The 23288-nt window shown below is 54.5% G+C and overlaps 1 protein-coding gene across 1 annotated transcript in view; it reads left to right on the plus strand.

The window, feature by feature from the left end:
- The first annotated feature begins 4921 nt into the window (after positions 1-4921).
- Positions 4922-23288, plus strand: part of CD82 (CD82 molecule) — a 49309-nt gene continuing 30942 nt past the window's right edge. Inside the window, exon 1 of the mRNA XM_032840671.1 lies at positions 4922-4981. The gene's annotated coding sequence lies outside the window, so the exon portion shown is untranslated. The remainder of the gene's footprint in view (positions 4982-23288) is intronic.

The raw sequence follows: 23288 nt of genomic DNA on the forward strand, positions 1-23288 counted from the left end.
CTGCTGAATGCATTCAAATGAGCTCAGGTTTCAGAAACTGCTGTTGACTACTTGTAAGCACAGATATTGGAGCAAGACTTGTGTCAAGCGAGGGCTACAGCCCAGTGTTCTGGGGAGCGGGGACTGGCATCCTTTCTGCTTCTTAGGCAGGAAGCGGGGTCCCTTCAAGGCCCTAGAGGGAGTTGTTGTTGTTGTTTAACTCACTGTGAGCCTTTAGGGTTGGCCTGCGTGGCTCAGGGTTGGGTGCTCAGAATCTGGGTATCTGGGTTCTGCCCAACTTGGGCTTCTCCCCAGGGCTCAGTGTCTGCAACAGCAAACTGGGTTGGTGACAAACTGTCATTTCTCTCTCCTCCATCACTGACTAGCTGTATGACCTTGGGCAAGTTACTTGCCTTCTGAGGGTCTCTATTTCCACATCTTGGAAATGGGCATCCGATCTCTGAAAAGATTGTGGAAGCCATTGTTAAGAGGATCAGATGAATGGTGTTTAAAGAGTGTAGATGGTGAGGAGTCTTAACTCTCTTCTGAGGACTCTCGGAAGAAGGAAGATCCTAAGTAACCCAAGTGCACCAGACTCATCGTCCACCAGCCTTCTTATCCATCTGTGCAAGAGACCTCATATACCTTTCTCTTTAAATCGGCTTAATTCAGACACTCAGTTCCCACGAGAGGAGCTTCTCCACTTATTCTGAGGACCCACTTGGTGCAGACCGTGTTTTCCAAAGATGGCTGTGACAACCTCTTCTCTTCTGCAATCTCTTCTAGAACTTTGCCACCCTGTCCTCAAGAGAGGGAGACTATGTCTCCTCCCCTTGAACCCTGGGGGGTTACCTGCATGAATAGAATACAAAGGAAGTGATGCCACATGGCTTCGGACTGAGGTCCCAAGATACCATGTGCTTCTACCTTGTTCTCTGGTTGCTCTTAAAACCCAGCTGTCTGGCACTGAGGAAGCCCCAGCAGCCTGCAGAGAGTCCTCGTGTAGAGGAAGTGAGGTCTTGGTCCGCAGCTCTCTCTGAGTTCCCAGCTAGCATCTAGCACCTCCCAGCTAGCATCCAGCACCAACTGGCTAGCCATGTGAGTGCACCATCTTATGAAGGATCCTGGACCTCCAACGGAACAGCAGATGTTGCATAGAACAGAGATAAGTCTTCCCTGATGAACCCACCCCAAATTGCAGATTTAAAAGCTACATAAATGATTGGGTGGTTTGCTACATAGCAATAGGAAACATACACCACTCTCCCTCCCTCCCTCCTCCCAGAGTTGTGTCAAAGTCTTAGGGTCTTACCTAGGCCTAGGTACCTAGGTACCAACAAGACTCTGACACCTATGTTTTTGACCATAAGGACCTTCAGGTCTCCTGCTCTGCAGCTCCTGTGCCCCTTTGAGGTGGGGGATTCATCTGAGAGACTGGGAACCCCATAGCCATACCATACCCCCCTTTTTTTAAAAGAGAGAGCACAAGAGGGGGAGAGATGGAGGGCAGGGGGAGAGGGAGAGAGAGAATCTCAAACAGGTTCCATGCTCAGCATGGAGGCTGATGTGGGGCTCGATGTCATGATCAGAGATCATGACCTGGGATAAAATTAAAAGTTGGACACTTGACTGAGCCATGCAGGCGCCCTTAGCCTTTTAAAGTCTTGCCACACCACCATCTCCCCTACTTCCAAGCTTTCCATCTGGCATCTTCTCTCAAGTCTTTCTAGAGTAGTTCTTCCTGTTCCTTTCCCCAGCTCCCAAAATCCAGGCTTCACTTCTGGAATGGCCTGAAGAGTTTCCCGAAAGAAGGAAGTCATCTCTCTCACTAGACGCTGCCCGGCAAAATGCCCAGGGTAAATCATGACAAAACCTGACTTTAGCTGGAAGAGAGTAAACACTGGGGGGAGCCAAGCCAATCTGATATTTTAGTAATACTTCAGACACACATCTCCTCAATGACTTAAGCTTCCGATATGTAGCAGGCAGTGTGCTAGGTGCTGGGAAGACAGGGACAAATATCGGGGCCACTCACAGACCCAGGCAAGAGGGCCACCTGTGTCCACTCAGAACCTACACCTCACTGCCTTTCAGTCATGCTTCAGATAGCCAAAACCCTATACACCTCTGCCTAAATGGTCCACATAAGCAAATTCCCCAGGTCCATCCTTCCGAGGGTACAGGGGCACTCCTAGAGGGGTGAGTGAGGGACAGCTGTAGATAAGAAGTGTGGACAGAGTTTGGGCACATGGGCTAGGGTGTGTATGTGCCCAAGCCCTAGGCCACTTGTGTGCACAGGACAGACAGGGGGCTGGGAAGAGAATCTGAGCAGATGGGCTGAGGTTTGAGAGGTCAGGGCTAACCCACTCCACACTGCGATGTTCCTACAGAGAATTCTAAAGAGTCCAAGAATTCTAAATTCAATCATGACCCTCTTGGTCATGATAAAGAATATTTCTTAAACATTTTATTTGTATGGGCCTCAATTTTCATATGAACATGTTAGGGGAGTTCTGTGGCATAGGATCCATAGACTCTGAGCTCCTCTAGAAGGACCCTTTTCTAGTGGGCTCTAGAGGGTGGTAGGGGAGTACGGCAGAGATTCTAGAATCTGCCTGCGACTGGCCCCTCCGTGTTGCCACAGCTGTCACTATCTCTAATCTGGAGTGACAGACCAGAAGGGGTAGCAGATGGGACTCATGTGACTGAAAGTCTGCCTGGTGGGGAAGGAGGGACTGATGGGATCCAGCTGTTTTGCTAACTGCCAATCGCCATCACACACCCCCAGGCTGAAGGGAGGGGAATGGAACTGGGTAGAAGAGGAGGGTATTTTTATGCCCATTTTGCATGGGTTGGCTAGGAAGTCGGTCCAAGATGGAATAGCACAGTGGTTCTGAAAGTGGCCATGGGACCACCGGCGTCAACATCATCTGAGAGATTACGCTGCTGGCTTCTTGCAGGAAAGATGGCATCCCTCTGTGGGAAGGACAACAGAGTGGACCCTGCTGGGGTTAAAGACCCCCCAGCCCCACTACCCCTACCCCAGCCCCACTCTCCCGACTTGGTGTGGAGATTCTATAAAGGGGACTTTTTACTGGAAAAAGAACATTTACTGAGCGTGCACAGTGTGCAAGAGCGGGCGAACATTTCATGAACATTATCGCACTTAATTCTCAACAGCCACCCTTGAGATTGGTGGTATAATTATTCCCCTTGTATGGGTTTCTCCCAGAGAAGTTCAGTACCTTGCCTTGCCTTGCCTTGGGTCACAAGGCTCCCGGGATGCTCCCTGTTTTCCTGATTCTCAGACCACCCCACCTTCTTTGCCATTATGTCTGACGGTGGTTCTCAGACTTGCTTGTGATTCAGAATCACCTAGAGACCTGGTTAAAACAAATCGCTAGGCTTCTACCCCAGAGTTTCTCATTCAGTCGGTCGGGGATGGGGCTCCAAAACACACTTTCCTAACACGTTCCCAGATGCTGCTGAGGCCGCTGCTGTTCCAAGGCACCACGCTTTGGGAACCATGGTGCTGGGCTGGGATCCAGCTCCCCGCCCTACTCCACCCAGGCACAACGGGCATAATCATACCCTCCCCACAATGGCGTCCTTGTGAGATGCCAATGAGATAATGGGAGTTAGAGAGCTTTGTCAGCTGCAAGGTGAATGGTCCTGGTCAGAGCGAGGAAACCTGCCTGGGGCTGATCCCTGGGCCTGGGAGTGCGTAGGGCTGGGACACAGGTTCAGGCACCACGGTTGTCTGGAGATCTTTGCAGTCCATCTGAGTCACTTCTTAAGGGAGAAAACCAGCTTCTGGGGCTTAGGCCAGCAGCCCCTCCTGCTACCTGCCTCCTCAGCCCTCGCCTCCTCCCTCACCCCTGGCAACCTGCTGAGCACAGCCCCAACAATTGGCTGGCCTGGGTCACTTTTCAGGAGCCAGTCCAGGCAAGCCCGGGTAGCACTGAGCTTATGATTCAGGGCTTGGGGCCGGATCCGGCTCCTCTCCAGCGTGAGACTCAGAGGCCACGACTACCCTTCTCCCAGCCTCAGGCCGTTCACACGTGAAATGGGCGCAACAAGAGTACCATCGCATAGAGTTGTGTGAATTTAAGGGCCAGTCCTTTTAACATGGCTTGGCGTTGAGCTCGGCTCCTGGCAAGGGTCCAATCAGTGGTTGTTAGCATTTTCAAAAAGCGCCTGGGCCCAGGGCGCCTGCTGATAAGGGCTCCAACTTGGAACGCAAACCGCTCCCACGCCGTCCCCGGCCGCACCCGGATACACCCGCTCTGGAATGCCAGCTTGGGGGCCGAGGTCGGCCCGCCCCCGGTTGGGGCTGGCGGGGCAGAACAGGATTAGGGAGGCACTGAGGCAGGGAAGGGCGAGCCTGGGGCTGGGGTTAGCCCGAGGCGGCTGGGCCAGGGGGAAAGGAGAACGTGACCCGGAAGGGGTGGCGGGAGAGTCTGGGGGGAGTCTGGGACCGACAAAGAGGGCTCAGAAGGGGCGGGGCCGCTAGGCAGAGCAGTGAGTAGGGCTTCCCCCCCACCAGCAGGGCTCGAGCGCGACCCGGGTAGGGATAGGAGCCAGGATCCAACCTTGAGGCGCCGGGTGGCGGGAACCGCGCAGAGTACAGATCTGAGGAGGCGTGGCGAGGAGGCGGGCACGGGGGCGGGGCTGGCGGGTGAATTAGGGAGGCCATAACGAGCGGGGCGGGGCAAGAGGAGCCCCTCCCACCCCCAGGCCGGGGGCGGGGCTTACGGGTATCTCCTAGGGAGGCCTGGTGGGCGGAGCCGGGTCCGGCTCGGAGGCAGCAACATTCCCGCAGGGAAGGGGGCGTGTCCAGGGCGTGTCCTCCGGGGGCGGGGCCTGCTTCAGCCCCTGCGTTCCCCGACGGTCGCCGGGAGAACTGCAGAGTGACTGAGACCAGAGCTGTGCAGTCGGACACCGGCGGGCGCGAGCGGGCGACGCCGGGCTTGCAGCGCCGAGGAGAAAGCAAAGCCAGAAGGTGAGAGGGGTGGGGGGAGGCCGGCCGGACCAACAGCAGCAGAGTTAGTTTTCGTCTCCACTTCCAGAGCCCGCCTGGGCAGCTTTCTCGGAGCAAGTGACAGCAGCAGCTGGTGGGTGAAAAGGAGCCTAAGTCCCCGAGTCCTGACCCCCAGTTTTCCGGCTGTGTCGTCTACCAGCTGTGTGGCCCTGGGCCCGACTCCCCCACCCTGCTCTGGGCTTCTTGGGTTCCGTAAACGGAATAGGTTGAACCAGGTGAACTCCATCCTCCGGTTGCTCTTTCTCACGAAAGCCCTGGAAGGCGAGGGCTGGCAGGTGAGAGCGGACTGCAGTTCAGCCGCCGGTGTTCACAGCGCGCTGGCTGGCTCTCCCTGCCCGGTGGCGCTGGGCCAAGGGAACGTTCCCCTAGAGTTAAGCGAAGTACTTTAAAGTTCACACTAGTTTCTCCGATAGGGCTTGAACCCACAAGCCCCGGGGAAGCAGCGTAAAGCAAGGAAATGTCTGTCTCGCCTTCCCCCTAACACTGAGATCCCAGTAATACTTCAGACCACATCCTCAGCAGGGGCTTTTGTCCCCTTCCTGGGGCATTTCCAGGTGACCTGGCCTGGGAGGCCGTGGTTGGAAACCAGGGGACAGGTTCTTGGTGGGGCGGGGAGAGGAGGGGAAAACCCCGACAAACTTTGGGTCCAGAGTCAAGCCTGGGGCCCGGGGCTCTTGCTGCATGCTCAGGGTTAGTTCATTGGCCTGGAGGTTTCTGTTCCTGGTGCCAGTGGGTGCTCTGTGCCAGGGCCATAGCAGCTGGGCGGCCTCATTCAGTGGGCACGATCTGAAGCTCTGGGACCAAACTGATTAGGATTGCACTTCCCTCCAAGCTTCAGTTTCCGCATCTGTAAAATGGGAGTCCTGGCAGAATCCAAGGGCAGTGGCGAGGACTAAACAGAGTAATTCATATACAGTGTTTAGCAAGGCATCAGGCACCCAGTGAGCCCTCGCTATATGACAGCTGCTCTGAGGCAGGCAGGCAGGTGATGGACTGGCTTCCTGCCTGGGAATGAGCCTGTTTTTTGGAGAGCAGGCTGCAACCATTCTTGACCCTGTGAGTGCCAGAAATTGCCACCTGCCACCTGCATTATTTTGTCCATTTCACGTTTGGGGAGTGTGTCATCTGGACCAAAAAGTGGCTGAGTTTTCTGTCATAGCGCTTGGGGCTGATGGTTGTCCAGTTACAATGTTTACTGAGCACCTACTATATATGAAATGGAGCTAGGGGATACAGAGACGACCTAGACAGACCTGGGCTCTGCCCTCATTTGGGGCTGCTGACAGTAAGGCTCCCCCACTCCCACCATGCCCCTGCTGGGGAAGATAACACACACCCAGGGCCTGGAGCCAGATGAGATTTCATGGGTCTGTACTGCTCTGGTGTCTGGAGCCCAGCTATTCCACTGAACACTCGGCTTAGGGTGAAGGTGAGAGTCAGTGTGGGCACTTGTTAACCTGTTCAGTCAAGGCTGGGCACCGAAGGAGACCAGGGGTGCTGCGTGTTGGTTCCCTGAATGTCCAGGGGAGATGAACCCTGGAACTCTCTGGAACCAGCTAAAAAGTAGTATGGGACAGAGTGAAGCCTGCTCTATAGGGAGGAGACAGTGTGTGTGCCTTTCAGAGGGGAGGGTGCTTAGAAGCAGTGAGATCCTAGAGAAACCAGGGCAGAGGGTGAGGGGTTCCTGGGCTCCCAGGAGCCAGTCCCGATTGGGCTTGAATCAGCTTGGGGCCTCAGTCTCCCCTGTCCAAGCATGTGAACAGCCCAAGATTAGAGTATGGTGTTGTGGGGGAGGAAGAGGGTCACTAAGTGGGGCCCATGTTGGGGTTGGGGGGGTAGGGGGTTGGGGAAGAAGATGTTCATTTCAAAGAGTACTTAGGAAGCAAATACTGGAAGTCTTCCCCGCCACCCCTCCAGCCCACATGATGCATGACAAAGGATGACACACTGCCCCCATCCTCAGTTGCTTACTGTCTGGGAAGGGATACCAGTGACCCTGACAGGAGATCAATGAAAAAAGTATTACAGGGAACTTTCATGGAAGAGGTGGAATTTGGGGTGGGTCTTCAGAATTGGGAAGGTTTCCCCTGCTGCAGTGAGAGTTTTGGGCAGAGGAAAATACCTAGGCAAAAGCAGGAGGTTACCGTGTTCAGGGACTTTCTAAGAAACTGCTAGTTTAATCAGTCTGGCCAAAGAACTGGGACTCAGCAGGGCTGTGAAGGGGGGAATGGTAAGTTGGATCAACTCATGGAGGGCCTTCAATGCCAAGATGAGATGTTTGGATCTGATTTGCAGAAAGTGAGAGCCACTGAATGTTGTTGAGCCGGGGAGTGGCGTATGCAGAGGGGCGCTTTAGGCAACCCATTTGCCAGATGTGCTGGGGTGAGGGACTCAGTGGTCAAGGGAGAAGGATCCCAGGGCTGTGATGGTGGGGAAGGAGGAATCTGCGGGCCTTTGGGGTGTCTGCTGCTGGGAATGAAGGAAGAGGTGCCATCAGAGGGGTGGGAGGAGAGCCAGGTGACTTGGGGAGAAGAGGAAGGATCCCCATGTGTGCCCTGTTTTTCTTCGTATTCCCCCACCCAGCCTTGACCCTGGTGCCTAGCAGGGGCTCAGAGGTGCTGGGGAGGGTGAGGCGTGCTGTGGAGTGATAAGGAGGAAGCCGACCAGTAGGCCCAGTATGTTGCCTGTGAGGAGGCCTACCACAGGCTCAGGGCCTCTGTCACAGGCCCTGTGGGGCGAGGGGTTGTGGGGGGGACATCTGGGCAAGTGGTGGGAGCTTGCACCAGCCAGCGGTGGGTTTGAGAGCAGGGTGGATGGGGAGAAGTGCCTGGGGCTCTCCCCTTCCTGGCTACAGTCCAGGGAGGGCTGGGGTGAAAGGTTAGGTGGTGGGGACACAAATTTCCCACGTGTGGGGGTGTGGATTTTGGTTGGCTCTTCTCAAGTTTCTGCAATGTGGGGCAGTCCCGTCTCTCTCTCTTCCCTTCTCTCTCTCTCTCTCTCTCTCTCTCAGCCTCAGACTTTTGAGCCACTGCCTAGCTCTCCCCCCCCCCCATACCTCCCCAGCCTGAGGACCCAACTCTGTTCCACCTGAAGACCAGACAGCCCCCTCCTGGCCTGAGGCTGAGCAGACCCAAGCCTCGAACATTCCCGTGGATTTGGAGCATCTGGGGCCAGCTGGCACCCCCTGGTTTTGGCTTGGCCCTGACCCTTTACTCCAGACCGTTATAACCACTTCTTCCACCCCAGGGGAAGCTGAGAGGGGGCGGTTAGGGTTTAATCAAGAGCATCAAACAGTCAGGAGTTGGCTCATGGAGAGGTGGGAGGGAGGCAAGAGCCTGGGCCCCTCTGTGGGACAGGATGGGGCCAGGGCTGGGGGGCCTGTTTCATCTCAGCAGGAGCTGCCCTGCCCACCAGCTTACCCTCCTCTAAGCCTGGATCCAAGGAGCCAGGAGGGAAGGCCAGAGGTAAACACAATGAGCGCTGTGGTATGTGTTGCTTCCCTCCTCCCCTCACCCCATCCCGATGCTGCCTGTGAGGAGCCCAACCACAGGCTCAGGGCCTCTGTCACAGGCCCAGTTGGTGTCTGGGGGCTGGCTGGTTCCTGACTCACCCCTGGGGTTCCCCCTACACGTTGGTTTTCCTGTCAGCAGCTGATTCACTCTGTGCTGACACAGAGAAGCAGCTGAGAGGGAGAGAAGAGGCCTTGGGTTCTGGTTCTTGGAATTAGTTCTGGCTCCTTTGTTTATAGGTTGTGTGACCTCGGGTAAGTTCCTTCTCCTCTCTGGGCTTCCCTTCTCTGTGGTGCTTCGTTCCTTTCCTTGGCTTTTAGGAAGTTCTGCGGCCTGGAATCTGTTGTTTGTAAAGTAGAGCCCATGTGAGCACACACGTGCACACACACACACACACACACACATCAGGTGAACTGCATGATTCCTCTCACACAGGCAAGAATTGGGAACACCTCCTTACCTTACCCTTGCTTACTCCACCTGAAGCCGCCTTACCTATCTTCTGCCTATCTGCCAGATCAGGGAGATGGTAGAGCATGGCGAGAGCTGGACTCTGGAGCTAGAATCTTGGCTCTGTCCTTCCCAGCTTTGTGACCCTCTCTGAGTCTCAGTTTCTGAATCTGTAAATTGGGTAACGGGAGCAGCCTCATAGGATGACATGAGCATAGAACAAAAAGTGCATTCCCCGGGGCATGTGCCTCCCCAGTGCAACCCCAGGCTTTCTGAGGGCCAGGAGGTCTGAACATGGATGGCAGCTTTTCTCTAAACCCTTCCTTTCCCTCCCCCTTCCTCTGTGCTTGTCTGCACTGAGTACTTTACTCTCCCGCTGCTCTTTGGTGGCATATGGAGTGACTCCATGAACCCTCGCAGGCAGGGATTGCCCTGTCCATCTCTATATCCTTGATTCCTGGCACAAGACCTGGCACACAGCAGGCTCTCAGGAAATGATGGTTGAATGAATAAGTAAGTGTTTCTCCTCAGGTTGTCCCAGCAGGACCCAGCTCGGTGCCAGATCCTTGGCGACTCCTTGGCAAAGGTGGAGCTGGGAAGCCGGGTCTGGATGCCCATGCCTTGCCCTTCGGGCCTGCCCATCCTGCTCCTGGAACCTGGGACCAGGGAGGCGAGAATGGTTTGGCTGGCCTGGGACTGCTTCGGTCAGGGCTTCAGCTTCCCTTGTGAGGCCTGGCCTTTCCCCTCCTGAGAGGGGAACAGCTCAACTTCCTCTGGCTCCAGCCTGGTGAAGGGTCCCTAGCTTGGTTTGTGTTATTTGTGGAAGGTGCTGCTGTCCTGTGAGGGCACAGGTTCCAGGCTGGGGGCATGGGAAAGTGCCCTCTGGGAGGCCCATCCCTGACAGTCTCTTTGCAGGCCACTAGGTAGGTCACTCTGGGAGGCCCCTCACTGTCCCTTCTGCCTTCTTTCCCCACAGTGGGGGCTTCTGACTCTTCTTCGGGCCCTGTGCCTGACTTCCTTTGTTGTGCTGACGGGGGATCCGGGAAAGAAGTGGTTGTTTCTAAACCTAGGCTTCTAGAACCAATGTAGGAAAGTGGATGAAGCACTGGAAGTCTGGGTTCACATCCTGGATCTGATGGGAAGTTGCAGGGTGACTTTGTCTAGGGAGGTGAGCCTCTAGGTTGGTTTTCTTCTTCAGGCAGTCGGTGCTCCAGAAGCCGGCCTGGGGACCAGCTGGGGTTGGCCCAAGTTGGGAAGGAACCACAAGTGATGTCCCAAACCTAACTGCCTAAAAGTGATTCTTGCCTCTGCTACTTGCCTGCTGGGTGAGACCTTGGGCAAGTGTCTTAGCCCGTCTGTTCATCCATTTCAGCATCTACAATGGGGATCATAATAGTATTTACCTCAGAAGGCTATTGAGAATGATGTGATTTTTTTTTAAGATTTTATTTATTTATTTGACAGAGAGAGACCCAGTGAGCGAGGGAACACAAGCAGGGAGAGTGGGAAAGGGACAGGGAGCCCGATGCGGGGCTCGATTCCAGGACCCTGGGATCGTGATCAGAGCTGAAGTCAGACACTTAACGACTGAGTCACCCAGGCGCCCCAAGAATGATGGGAATTAATATATATGAAGCACTTATGACACGTGCTTGGCATGTGGTGAGGGCTACATACATAACGTATTTCAGCTGGTTTTGGCAGTGCTGCTATTATTAAGAGGAAGCAGGATTTCAGTCCTTGGGGGATGAGTCTTTGGGGAAAAGCTTGGTGAGTAGCCCGAGAGTGGGGATCAGGAGACCCTAGCCTGTCCCTTACTTGCCTTGTGACCTTGGACAAGTCACAGCCTTTCTTGGGCTGCAGAACTAGAAACTGTTATCCTGCATTTGCTGCAATTGACTTTTGTAAATGAGGCACCCGTGACGTCCCAGCTGGCAGTCTCAGGGATTTATTCATAGAGGACTCTGGGTGCCCAGTCCATTCTCCTGCACCGAGACAGACAGCCACTGTAGGTGGGCAGATCCTGGTTCCCCCATGGGGGCTCTGTAGACACAGAATAGCAGAGCTCCCCCCACCCCACAACTGTACTCCAGGCTGAAAAGTAGATGAATAAGTACATTTAAATACACAATAATGGGATTATACAGATCAGATTGCAGACCTTTAGTTTTTCCCCTCCTTCCTCAATTTTCTGCATCTCCTGCAATGATTCCATAATCTTATGCTCACGAAAGAAGGAATGGACTTACACAGTAAAGCTGTGGAGAAACTTACTATACATATTTAAACAGAAAGATATTATTTGAACTTGGGATCACAGTCTGGTTTTTATTGTTGATCAATCATATTTGTTCCCAAAGGGATTGGGTGTTGGTTTGATGTTTCAATTGCCAAGCATTTTATCAAAAGACAGAGGGAGTGACTGTGGAAGCAGTGGCTATGTCCACTGGCCTCAGAGCCTGGGAGACAAGAGTCAGATATAGTTGGGAATGTCATCCCAACCCCGGGGAATACACCCTGAGCGCTGCCTGCCTAGAAAGCTTTCAACAGTCCTTGACACCAGAGGGCTTAATTTCCTCTTGTATAGACTAGAGATGATAATAATCTCTAATTCGGGACCGCGCTATAAGGATTGAAGGATCTTAACATATGTTGAGGTTTTAGAGAGACCCCCTCTTCTGAATTTGGAACCAAATGGAAACAGATGACAGAGATGGGGCTCGGACAGGAAGCATCAACACTGAGAAAGCTGGCCGGAGAACACGGCTTTAGATCCGGGGCCCAGAGGGCTCTCCAACCGTCTGCCGTCGAACTGGCAGAGTTACCTGTTCGGTCACAAGCAGCGCTGGACAGGGGCCAGCCTCCCTGCAGGAGCAGGTGGTAGGAGCGGAGGGCAGCCTGGATGGAAGGCTGCATTCCCCACCGAGCATGCCCAGTGTGTCTTCTAGACGAGCCAATCACAGAAGCCTCTGTTGGGGTCCAGGAAGTAAGGGAGGAGGCGGAGCGAGACTAGAGGTGTTCTCCTGGTAGAGGTCCCTCATTAGGGAAACAAGTGGAGAGGGCAATATGCGTTCCACTGATAAGTAGAAGGCACTTTGAATGATGTCAGGTAAGCAGTAAGCACTCAATGTTGATTTGTCATTGCTAATAATAATGGTAACAATGAATAATTCTACTACGGTTGGAAAATCACTTTCACAGTCACTGGTTTAGGAGATGGTTTATTGGAATGTTGTTGCTGTGGGACCCGATGAGATGCTGTGGTGTGTAGAGGAAATAAAAAGTCAGTGGGGCTGCGGGAGGATTGGTTTGTCTGAGGTCCTGCGTGAGTGAGTGGGCGGCTTGTCCTTGGGTCCCTGTGGGTCACGTCGACAGCTCACCTCCCCGACCTTTCCTGACCACACAGCAGGGGAGTAACGGAGGCAGGCAGGATGTGTGAGTCTACTTGCCCTGAACATTTAGAGGCTCTGGGCAAGGCCCCCTGATCCCCTTCCTCTCTGCCCAAGCCCTCTCCTGGCGGGGTGAGCGGCAGGCTCCTCTTCTGCCGTGACACTGTAGAGCGTGCTTTTCAAACCCTGCGGGTCAGAAGTCCCCTGGGGGCAAGTAGGGGACCTAGGTGTGGGCCAGCTCTTCCTCCCAGCATCTGCTCACCTTTGGGCAAGTTTCTCAACCGCCCAGAACCTTGGTTTCCTTATCCGTGAACTGGGGAATGATAGCGGTACCTCTCCCGTGGCTTGCGGGCGGGGGTGTTACATGAGGTAATGGGTATGGGTGAACCGCTTAGCGGCGGCGCAGCACAGGAAGCCCCCTCAGTAAAAGCCAGAGAATGGTACATGAAGGCTGCGCCTGCCACTGCTATGGAGAAATAAAGAGTCCTTCTCCCCTGCACAGATCTGACTTTTTTTTTGTTTTTTTTTTTAAGATTTTACCTATTTATTTGAGAGAGAAAGAAAGCATGAGAAGGGTGGGGGGAGAGTCAGAGGGAGAAGCAGATTCCCTGCTGAGCAGGGAGCCTGATGCGGGACTCGATCCTAGAACTCCAGGATCATGACCTGAGCCAAAGGTAGTCGCTCAACCAACTGAGCCACCCTTTGGGTGCAAGGGACTCCAGGTGCCCCAAATCTGACTCTTAAAAAATATATATGCTATAGAATTTAAGCAAACCTATCCTCCCTCAGCTTCCACTTACGGTCCTGATTATGTGCACTGGGATGATGTCCACATGGAATGTGGACATTCCCTGGGAGAGGCCATGTCCCCCTTGTAGCAGAGGCCACCCAGACCAGTGGTTCTGAGGTAGGAAGGCTATCTCTCTCAACTGTTTAGAAACATCTTCTCCATCCGAACCAAATGGGCGGGCGCGCACACACACACACACACACACGCACAAACTTTATAATTACGAAATTTTTTTTTGTGGAAAACCTTAGAGGTTAAGGGATAGATGTAAAGGAGGCAAGAACCACTCAGAAATAAGTACTGGGAACAGTTTGGTGTACACACAGACACACACACACACACACACACACACACACACACACACACGGTTGGGATTATACCACACGAACCACTTCCTCTGCCACCGCGGTGGGTTAACATAGTAAAGGGAGGATTGTTCCATGTTATTCAATATTCTTCCTCAGCACATTTCCCAGCCCTGTAGTATCACACTGTGTGGATCTACCATGACCCAGTTTCGCATTCTCCTACTGTTGCACGTTTTGGCCATTTTGAATTTTTCATTAGCTCCCACGTCGCTAGAGTGACTGCCTTGTCCATACATATATCTTGTGCTCACATCTAATACTCTCCACGGAGTAGATTCCTAGAAGTGGCTTTCTAGCCAGCTGGTTTTTAAACTTGTGGTCCGAGGGACCAGTTCTCAGGGAAAAATCCTCTCCCCCATACCCACCAGAATGTATCCCCAAACTTAGCTCTAGCCCCACTAGGGAGAGAGGGCACTGTGTCCCTAGGAGCTAGGTAGCGAGCACATAGAAGGAAAGGGGCCAGTGCTTGGGGTCTGTGTTGGGGGTGGTGGCGGGTAAGAGACAGAAGGAAAAAGACAGATACGGGGAGCTGTTCCTCTTCAACTAGAGTCTGAATCTGACTTTTGACCCTTCTCCTGTCTCCCTTCCAGGAGCCTGTGGTGTCATTAACTAATTATGAGATCTCTTTAGTATTTAATGACCTTTCTCCATGGTGACTCCTTCCTTCTCAGCAGCCCTCTGGGAGCCAGGGAATGAGAAGATGAGTCTGTGGGAAGAAGTTTGTCTGGAGTAGGAGGTGGGTCATGGAGGGGGGCGGTAGTTCCCAAACTCTGATATATGGCAGAGTCTCCTGGAGGGTTTGTTAACGCATGGTTCATGCCCCTAAGTCTTCTGATTCCATTGGTCAGAAGGACCAATGGAGTCGTAGGGGGCAGCCCAGGAAAGTGGATGGCTAATAGGTTTCTAGGAGATGCTGTTGCTGCTGGTCTGGGAACTACAATTGGAGAACCAATGGAGTCGTAGAATGGGCCACTGGAGACTGTGTGGTGAATCTTAGCTCCCAGTAGGAACCCTTTGGTCCCATCTGGTAAAGGCTTGCATGAGGCCGAAACTCACCTTTCCCCTGCCTCTACCTCATCAGCTTTTCCAGGATGTGCAATTATATATTTATGTGCAAGAGGATAAGATGCTTATCACCATCCCCATTTTGTAGGAAGGAGAACCGAGGCTCTGACAGGGAACCTAATATGTCCAAGTTAGCCCTGAAAGCCATCAGGAGCACTACAGAAACCCCAGCCTTGATACCTTTCCATACCCCCCTTCAACAACACCCCCTACCCCGAACTATATCGCATACTCTGGGCTTCCGTCATATTGGTCCGGTGCGGGGGCAGAGGTGCATTCTGTGAACCCTGAGGGGGACCCAGAGGACCCCAGGTGAGGGGGCTGGGGAGGCAGGGTCCCCCACCCTATCTCTGAACCAGGGTCTTGCTCTGCTTTTTATCTACCCCCCCCGCCCGCCTACTAGCCATTCAGTAACATGCCCTTCTTCTAAGATCTAATGTTTCCAGCCCATTTATATTCCCAGTTGTTGTTCGGGGCATTTTTCTGGGACTCCGTGGAAACATGTTCCTAAGCCTGGCTGTGGTCAGGCAGTCACAGCAGAGGAAGAGGAGAGAGCCCTCCTCTGTTGGGCAGCCAAGATGTGCCAGGCCCCACCCTGGGCACTTTGCAGCCATGGTGTCCGTGACCGAGTGGCCCCCATTTTACAGATGAGGATGTGGAGGGTCCCAGGGCTGTAGCAACGTGCCCAAAGCCACAGCTGCAGGGCTCAGAGCTGGGCTTCTGTTCCCAGATTCCATGGTCTAGAGTGGCAGCAGGTCCTGGACCAAAGGAGCTAGGGTTGGTGGGGGTGGGCTGCACCCATCAAAGAGGGTCCGCCGGAGGGGTATGGCTACTCTGGGACTCATAGTCTGGCTGGGGGAGGGCCCTGGCCTACCCATCTGGAGACCCAGGTCACACAGTGCTGTGCTGCCACCTGGCTGTGTGACTTTGGGGAAGTCACTCCCCTCCTCGGGGTGTTGGAGTTCTTATTTCTGCTAATGATACCTTACACTTTATAGCTTTTAGCCGTGGACATTTTCTCACGTACTTCTTCCCCACAGGCCTCCCCACACCTTGTGAAGTAGGCAGCAAGGGTGTTATTTCTGAGCCCATTTTACAGATAATGACAGGCTATGGGTGACATGCCTGTGATCTGACAGCTAAGGAGGTGCTGGAGCCAGGACTGGAACCCCTCTTACCTTTTCCCCCTGTCCTGAGCCTAGCCCATCGCTGCCATGCTGCCTCCTTAGAGAGGAAGGGGACCTCTAGCCTCCTCTCTATTCTCAGCCTCTGCTTTGGAGTTCCCAGGGCCTGGTGGATTTTGGGTGCAAGGGACTCGAGAAAAGGACTACACCGGGATCCTTGCTCTGGGCCAGGAACCTGTGGAGGGAAGATAGGGTGTTTCAGGCCATCCCTGTTACGAGCTCCTGCCTGGGCATTTGGGGCCCCTGGTGGTGATGGGCCCCAAATGCCCAGGTAGTGGGGGTCAGGCCCAGCTATGCCTCCTCCCTAGCCCCTGGTCTTCCCCTCTGGATTGTGTCTGCCCTCCTGTACTCCTGAAGAGTACAGAATTTTCCAGACTCCCAGACCGATGTGCCTGGGCCCCGAAGCTCCGTCTGAATGCCCTCACCTCCTCCCCTGTCCCCTGACTTGAGTCTTCCTCATTCTCTGAGGCCCGGCTCTGGCCACCGTCTTCCCTGAGGCCAGCTGTGGCACATTGGCCAAGCCGACTCAGCTGTCTCGGGGTCTGTCCATTGGGTGAGCTAGTTAACTAGCCCCCAGAGCAGAGGCTGTGGCTGCTGTGGGTCTGAGCCCCCCAAGGGTCCGCCAGGCTGGTAGGGCTCCGGGTGCTGGGTCTGTGTGGGCTGGGGGCGCCTGACCCCCTCGGGGTCAGCCTCAGACCTGTGGCTTTCACACTTTGTGACCTCGAGCAAGTCCCCTCTCTTCTCTGTCCTCTGGCTTCCATCTCCTAAAAATAAGAACACAACTTCCCTCACTGACCACTTGCAAGCCTTGCATGAGATAAAGCGTGCAAAACACCAACCCCTAACGTCTGGTGGGTTCGAGGCACTCAGGAAATGCCTGTCCCTCCCTCCCCTGCAATCAGCTCAGGCTTCACTCTGCCTCCACCCACCTGACACCCTAGAGCAGGTGTCTGGCTGGGCTTTGGTCTAAGGCTTGCGTTATATCTGCTCTAGCCTGGGTGGTGGTCTAGACTGATAAAAGGGGACAGACTGGGCAGAAGGACAGAATCAGCTGCAAACAAATGTGTTTAAACAGGCTCTGCTGGTTCCAAGTTGTGACCGCAGGCATAGTACCTCCCTGAGCCTCAGTTTCCCAATCTGTAGAAGGGGGATACCCCTACCTTCTCTGTTCTTGGGATCCCAGTAGAGGTGGAGTAGGGGTGGGAATCCCAGTGGCCTGAAGCCCCAAGGGCTGCCTCCCAGGAGCCTTGAGTCCAGCCTGCCGTGGCTGATTTATTTGTCTGCTTTCCTACTGCATCACAAACAGGCCTTTCTCTCTCTGGCCACCTGGAGGCTCACCAGGCCATTAAGCCCTTGGCTCTGGTGCTGGTGTGCTGGTCGCCTGGGGGAAGCAGCATTCCTTGGGGGGGGGGGCAGGCCTGAGGCCCTGCCTGACTGCCTGAGACCAAGGTGGTGTCACTGCAGGTCCTTATGCTGAGAACTCTTGGAATGCCAGGGGCCCCTAGGGCCCACTGGGGACACCCTCTCCTGTAGTGCCAAGCACCTTTCCTTTCCATGTCTGTCTATCTGTACTGAGATACCCCTCCTCCCAGTTCCCTGTGGCTCGGAACCTTCTCACGGTGATAATAATCACATGCTTCCCTTCATTGTGCTAGAGCATTTTGATTCCTCAACCCTCCTACCTCCCTGTAAGGTAGGAATGAACTGTTGTTAGCCCAGAGAGGGAAGGGGGCTTGCCAAGGCCCACGACTGGGACTCGTGACCTTTCCACCCACGCCCATTCCCCACCTCTTGGCCGTGCTCACATTCTTGGCTAAATTTTGCCTTGCAGCGGCATGCCCCAGCATGGGAGTGGGAAGCAGGTTGAGAGGAGGTGGAAATGGCAGAGCCCTAGGTCTCCAGGGTGAACGGTCCTAGATTCCGGCCCCAGGAGCTCTGGAAGCTGGCATAGGGCCTGTCCCGTTGCACAGATAGGGAAACTAAGGTTTAGGAAAGGGCAGTGATTACGGAATAGAGCAAGCTGGGCTCTGTTGCTCTCTTCTTCTGCCTCCCAAGGGCCCTGGGGACTCAAGTTAGGGGACCCCATGGGGCTGTTTGGGACCTGGGTGCTCATTTGGGCTGAGCTGCTGCTGGCTGAGGTCAAGTCCTCTGCCTCTGTCGGCAATCTGAGGGGTCCATGAGTGGCTGCAGTGCTCCTTTGGGTGATTCAGACCCAGCCTGCTCAGAAGGGGTTATCAGAGGGGGCAGTTTCCACCCAGGGCTCTGCCTGGTGCTCCCAGAATCTGGGGGAGGCCAAGGCTGTGGTGAATGTGCTGGGGAGGGGATGGGCCATTGTTGATGACTGGTGGGAGGACAGTGTGGGTAAGAATGGGAGGGTGCCAGTCTCTCAGGGAGAGCACAGGGAAGGAAGGCTCTCCTGGCCACGGAAGAAGGCGAGGGGTGAGCAAGGGGGAGGTGGAGCTCCCAGGACCAGATCCTGCCTTGGTGAGCAGGGCCTGCATTCCTGGGTGGCTTTTGCCTTAGGCTCCCCTGGGGGCTTCCTGTGCAGACCTGAGAGGGCCAGAGGCCCGTGGGTTGGAGTTGGGGATGCATAGGAGGCTCCCTTCAACCTGGGATCTCTCTCTGTGTTGCCCACCCCTGTCATTCTGTCTCTCTTTCCTTATGTCTGGGTCACTGCCCTTTCCTGCCACTCTTTTTACTCCCCGCCCAACAACAGCCTCCCACCAGTCAACCTTTGCCTTCGCTCCAAGTACCTCTGAAGCCAGAATGTCTCCAGAAGTGCCGAAACCCAAGGGCACCCTGGCTGAGGCTGTCCAGGCCCTGCTCCTGGGCAATCCCAGAGGACCTGATAGACCTGGAACCCTTTTTCCCTGGGGATAGAAACCCATCAGGCTGTGCCCCAGCTGTCAGGTATCTGGGCTGCTTCAGTGTCCCCTACCCTGCCTGAGAATCTAGGCCTTGGATGCCCACAGCCAGCTGTGGGAATGGATTTCTCCAGGCCACTCCTCCCTGGAGCTGGGTGCCGGCCCTGGGGAAGGCTGGCTAGGCTGGAGCCGGGAGCCTGTGTGCTGGCCAGTTGCCGTGGGACATCCTGGATGTCAGAAGCTCTCAGGATGCAAGAGGAGGAGACTTGAGAGCTGGTCTTGGACACAGGGAGGAAGCCACTGGCAGAGACAGGGACGTATACAAAGGGGAAGACACAGGTGGGGGGGAAGGACTGAAGGAGAGAGTATGAGACCCTAGAGAGCCCTGACTCAGAAAAGTCAAGTAACAGGGGCAGACAGAGCCAGATTTTGACCCCACGTTTCTGATGCCCACCCTGTCTGATGCCCACCCTAACTACCCATGCCAAGAGAATTAGGGCCACCAGACAGTGCTCTGAGAGAGTCTGTGCAGAAGAGTCTTCTGGGAAGGCTGCTTGGAGGAGGTGGCCTCTCAGCTGCTCATTCTCTTTCTTCTTGAACCCAGTGCCTCGGAAGAGGATGCTGTGACTGAAGGGCCTGCCTGATGCCATGTGGGGGTCCCTGATTAGAGCCCCCTTCTTCATCCCCAGTTGCCTCCCCGGGGTCCACATTTAGCACCCACCCTCAGTCTTGGAAACCCCAGCCCTGGCCCAGACGTTAACCCTTTATTAACCACCCGCTGCCAGGCTCTGCGATGGGTGTGCAGGCTGGCCGCTGGTGCCCCGTGTGGTTCCAGAGGTCTTCAGTGGGCTGGGCTTAGAGACTGGGCTGTAGAACCCAATAAACACAGGCTGGGCCTTGGTGAAGCTATTTTAGTACCTGACCATTTGTAAACTGGTTTCTGCGGGCCACGTCGCCTGACAGCAGAGGGTCGGACTGTGGGGTTCAGCTCCTAGCTTTACGATCTGTGTGACCTTGGGCAAGTCCCTTTCCCACCCTGACCCTCACTTTCTTCACTCATTCACCCATAAACTGGAGATCAAAGCAGTCGTCCCCTCGTTGGCTCATTGCAAGGATGAACCAAGCCACGTGAAGCACGTACGCGATCTGGCCAGTAGTCATGGCAAAGCGCTGGCTATTGTTCCTGTCCAGTACCGGGGACTGTGTTCTCAAGTGACTGTCTCGTCCCGGAAGGAGGGCGGGAGGCTGGGTGCTACTTGAACATGATGTTGGTGTGTAATTGCTCCCTTGCAGGGCTCTGTCCCTCCAGACGGGGCACTCCCTGAGGGCAGGGACGGGGTGCACTCATCTGTTTCCATGTCCAGCTCAGGGCCCGCCTGGAGTGGGGATTCCACGCACTGCAGTGGGCTTGGCTTGGGGCGGAATCCCTGAATAGGAGTGACCACTTGGGAGCCCCGGGAGGGCAGCCCCTCAGGCTGTCTGAGGTCGCCTGTGCTGATCAGGCCCGAGTCCATGTCCTGGTGTTTCAGCCCGGCCCTGCAGGCTAGCGTGGGGTCTGGGTTCTGAAACACTTGTGCGTGAAACCTGTAGGTGCCTGGCCCCACCCTGGTGGCTCTGATTCCATGAGTTCAGGAGCCAGGAACTGCTGCTCTCACGCCAGGCTTCAGTGACCCCATGTGAGGAGGCTTGGCAGTGGGGAGCAGGGTCACAAAGTAGGTGGGACACTGGGCTCCAGAGTCAGAGGGTCTTGGGGGACACAAGTTGGGCCCCCATCTGCCATGCGACAAGGGCAAGTGCTGCTCTGTTCCTGAGCCCCGGAGATCCTGCTTATAAAACAGGGACGTTGAAGCCCCACTCTCTACCTCACAGAATGGTGTGGGGCTCAATGAGGCCAGATTCGTGAAGCCGTGCTAGTATGGGGATGCTTCCATAAATTTACATAAACTTCCATGAATGCTCCCATTCATCAGTCCTCCCTCTGCCCAACGTCAGTTTCAAGTTCTTGGGGACAGCAACCTTCCAGGGACAGTTTGTAGGTACCTGTGTGTGTCCTGCATCTTAAGGGACCTCCCGTCCTGTGAGTGGGGTCATCGTTTTGCCCAACTCCTCCCCCCACAGTCTCGTGTCTCTGTATGCCTGCCCCCAAGGGCATGGCAAGCTGATTCCACCTTCTTCCTGGCCAAGCCTCCGTATCCCCATTTGATGCTGAGGCTCGGAGTGGGTAGGCAACTTGACAAAAGTCACACAGCTCTGTGAAATGGGATTGGCATTTAGGTCTCTCTCAATCCAAAGGCTGCACAATGACCCAGTTCATCATTGTTTCCCCTGCTGTGGGGCTGGGGAGGGGACTGGGGAAGGGGGCTAAATTCTGAGGGCCCACCTGGGAATCAGGGTCTTCCTGCTAAAGCCCGGGGAATCTGGGGCTCCTGGACAGCCTCTTAGCCAGTTCTAAATATTCCTCTAACTTAGGGCTTCCCAACTGAGATGCTGAATGTGCCCAACACGTTAGGATGGTTGGTTATCTTCTCAGCCCCTGGGGACAGAGAGAGCCCTGGGCTGGTCACTGTAGACCAGGTGGGATTCTGTCTGTCCACCTCCGTACCAAACAAACAGATAGGCTTCTCTACATGTATCTCGAGGTGAAACACGGATGGCTTTAACCAGTCCCCTCCCTGCCCCCACCATACATACTTAGCACATACCTTCCCCAAAAGGGTGGGGCCTCAGTCCCTTCAAAGGAGAAATGGGGATGAAGTCAGTGATGTCAAAAGCATCCTTTTGGTGCTGTGGAGTTTGTAAGCCCTAGAACCGGCGTTGGGAGGGAGTAGGGTCTGCAAGGGGCCATGGAGAGGGAGATGTCTGAGGCTATGGCTCAGCCTTAGTTTGAGTCTTTGGCTGGAAAGCTCAAGGTACCGGCTCTTCCCGACACTGCACCCTCTGTAGGAGTGGCCCCTTCTTCGTGCCGACGGCCTCCCAGGCCTGTTGCTTGGTTTTGGAGCAGAGCCTCCTAGGAAGGGCCCCATGGAAGAACATACTGGCCCGGATTGGTGAGGTTCATCTTTTCTTTCCTGACGTGAAGCCAAGAGTCAGCCTCAGAGCTAGGGCAGGATGAGGAGCAGGCAGGCAGGCAAAAGTGCAGAAGGGTGGGCTGAGCTGTCTCTGCCATCTCCCTCCTTCACTTAGACGGTAGGTGAGGGTGGGGGGAGCTCTGGTCTCAGGTCCCAGCTGAATTTTAATCAGGGCTTAGCCACTTACCTGTGTGACCTTAGGCAAGTCACTGAACCTCTGAGTCTCAGTTTCTTTATCTGTTAAATAGGGATAACGGTATCTTGGGGGGTTGTTAGAGAGATTAGATAAGAGACAGTGGAAATGGTGTGCTCCAAACTATAAAGTCTTGTTATTCCTCTGCCACAGTCAGGCCAGGAGGGGGTCGGCTGCTGCCTATGTTCCTGGGTACCCCTGGCCATCTTCCCTCAAATGCCAGATGTCAGTCCCAACTTCAGGTAGTAGGTAAGGTCTGCAGGAGAACCAGAGTCTCTCACCCTGGCTCGTGGGATCGTGTGGCAGGAGTGTTTCTTACTGGGCCTCGGGTTCTGCATTTGTAAGACAAACAGCAGGACTTGGGGCTTCAAAATCCTACGATTCCTCGGAGAGTCTGATCTGGGTGAATGTTTACTGACCCAGGTTGTCAGAGGTGGTGCCCCTGTGTAAGAGATGAGATTTGGGGGCTCAAAGAGATTCAGTAACTCCCTTGTTCAAGGTCACACAGCTAGTAGGAAGTGGAGCCGGGATTCAAACCTAGGTGTTGAAGAAAACTTGAGCCTAAGCCCATTCTATGGCCTCGTGATCTTCCCGTCACCCAGAGAAACTGCCTTTTACTTTTTCTTTTCTGTTTTAAACAACAGCAGCAAAAGGTAAGAGACGAGAATGGGAAATAAGATCATGATGAGGTCAAAAAGCCAGCCCCCAGAGCTAGCTGAAGGTTCAGGAAACATATCACCTGTCACACGTGAAAACAAACACAGCCACCTGTGACCAGCCTCTTTTTATGGATGACTGGGACAAAGTCCAGAGACCTGGAGAGCTGAGCAGCTAAGAAGGAGCTTGCCCATGCAGAGCCCCCAGATAGGCAGGCTTCCAGAGCAGAACATTTGGGCCAGACTTTCTCATTCTACTTTCTGCCCGAGCAGGCAGACTGAGCCCACGTGGTGAGATCAGTTGTCAACTCACCAAACCGGCTTGATCTCCAGGCCTCAGGCAGGCCCCTGGGGCACAGCCAGAGGCCCAGAGACAGAGGCTCTGCCCATGTGCAGGGCAGAGGCCCTGTTCCTTAGGCCGCCCAGGCCTCGCCCTGCTTAATCCTTACTCTCTGGCCCATCCCTGCCCTGCTTAACCCCTACCCTCTTGCCAGGGAGTGGCAGTCATCACTGTCTGGCATGGAGGCCTCCAGGCCTGGCATTTGTTAGGAGACTAAATTAACACCCCCTGTCCCCGAGGGCTTTAGACTGTTGGTCAGGCAGTCAACAACTTCTGGATAGTAATTGTTGTTCTTATGATTGGAAGCTTATATTTGACACTTCCTGGGTGCCAGGCACTTTGCATAGACAAGCTCATGTGCATGTTGCCGTAATCCATTAGTAAGTCCATTT

The sequence above is a fragment of the Lontra canadensis genome, unplaced genomic scaffold (assembly GCF_010015895.1).
Source record: "Lontra canadensis isolate GAN:19392208 unplaced genomic scaffold, GSC_riverotter_1.0 scaffold115, whole genome shotgun sequence".
NCBI classification, from domain to species: domain Eukaryota; kingdom Metazoa; phylum Chordata; class Mammalia; order Carnivora; family Mustelidae; genus Lontra; species Lontra canadensis.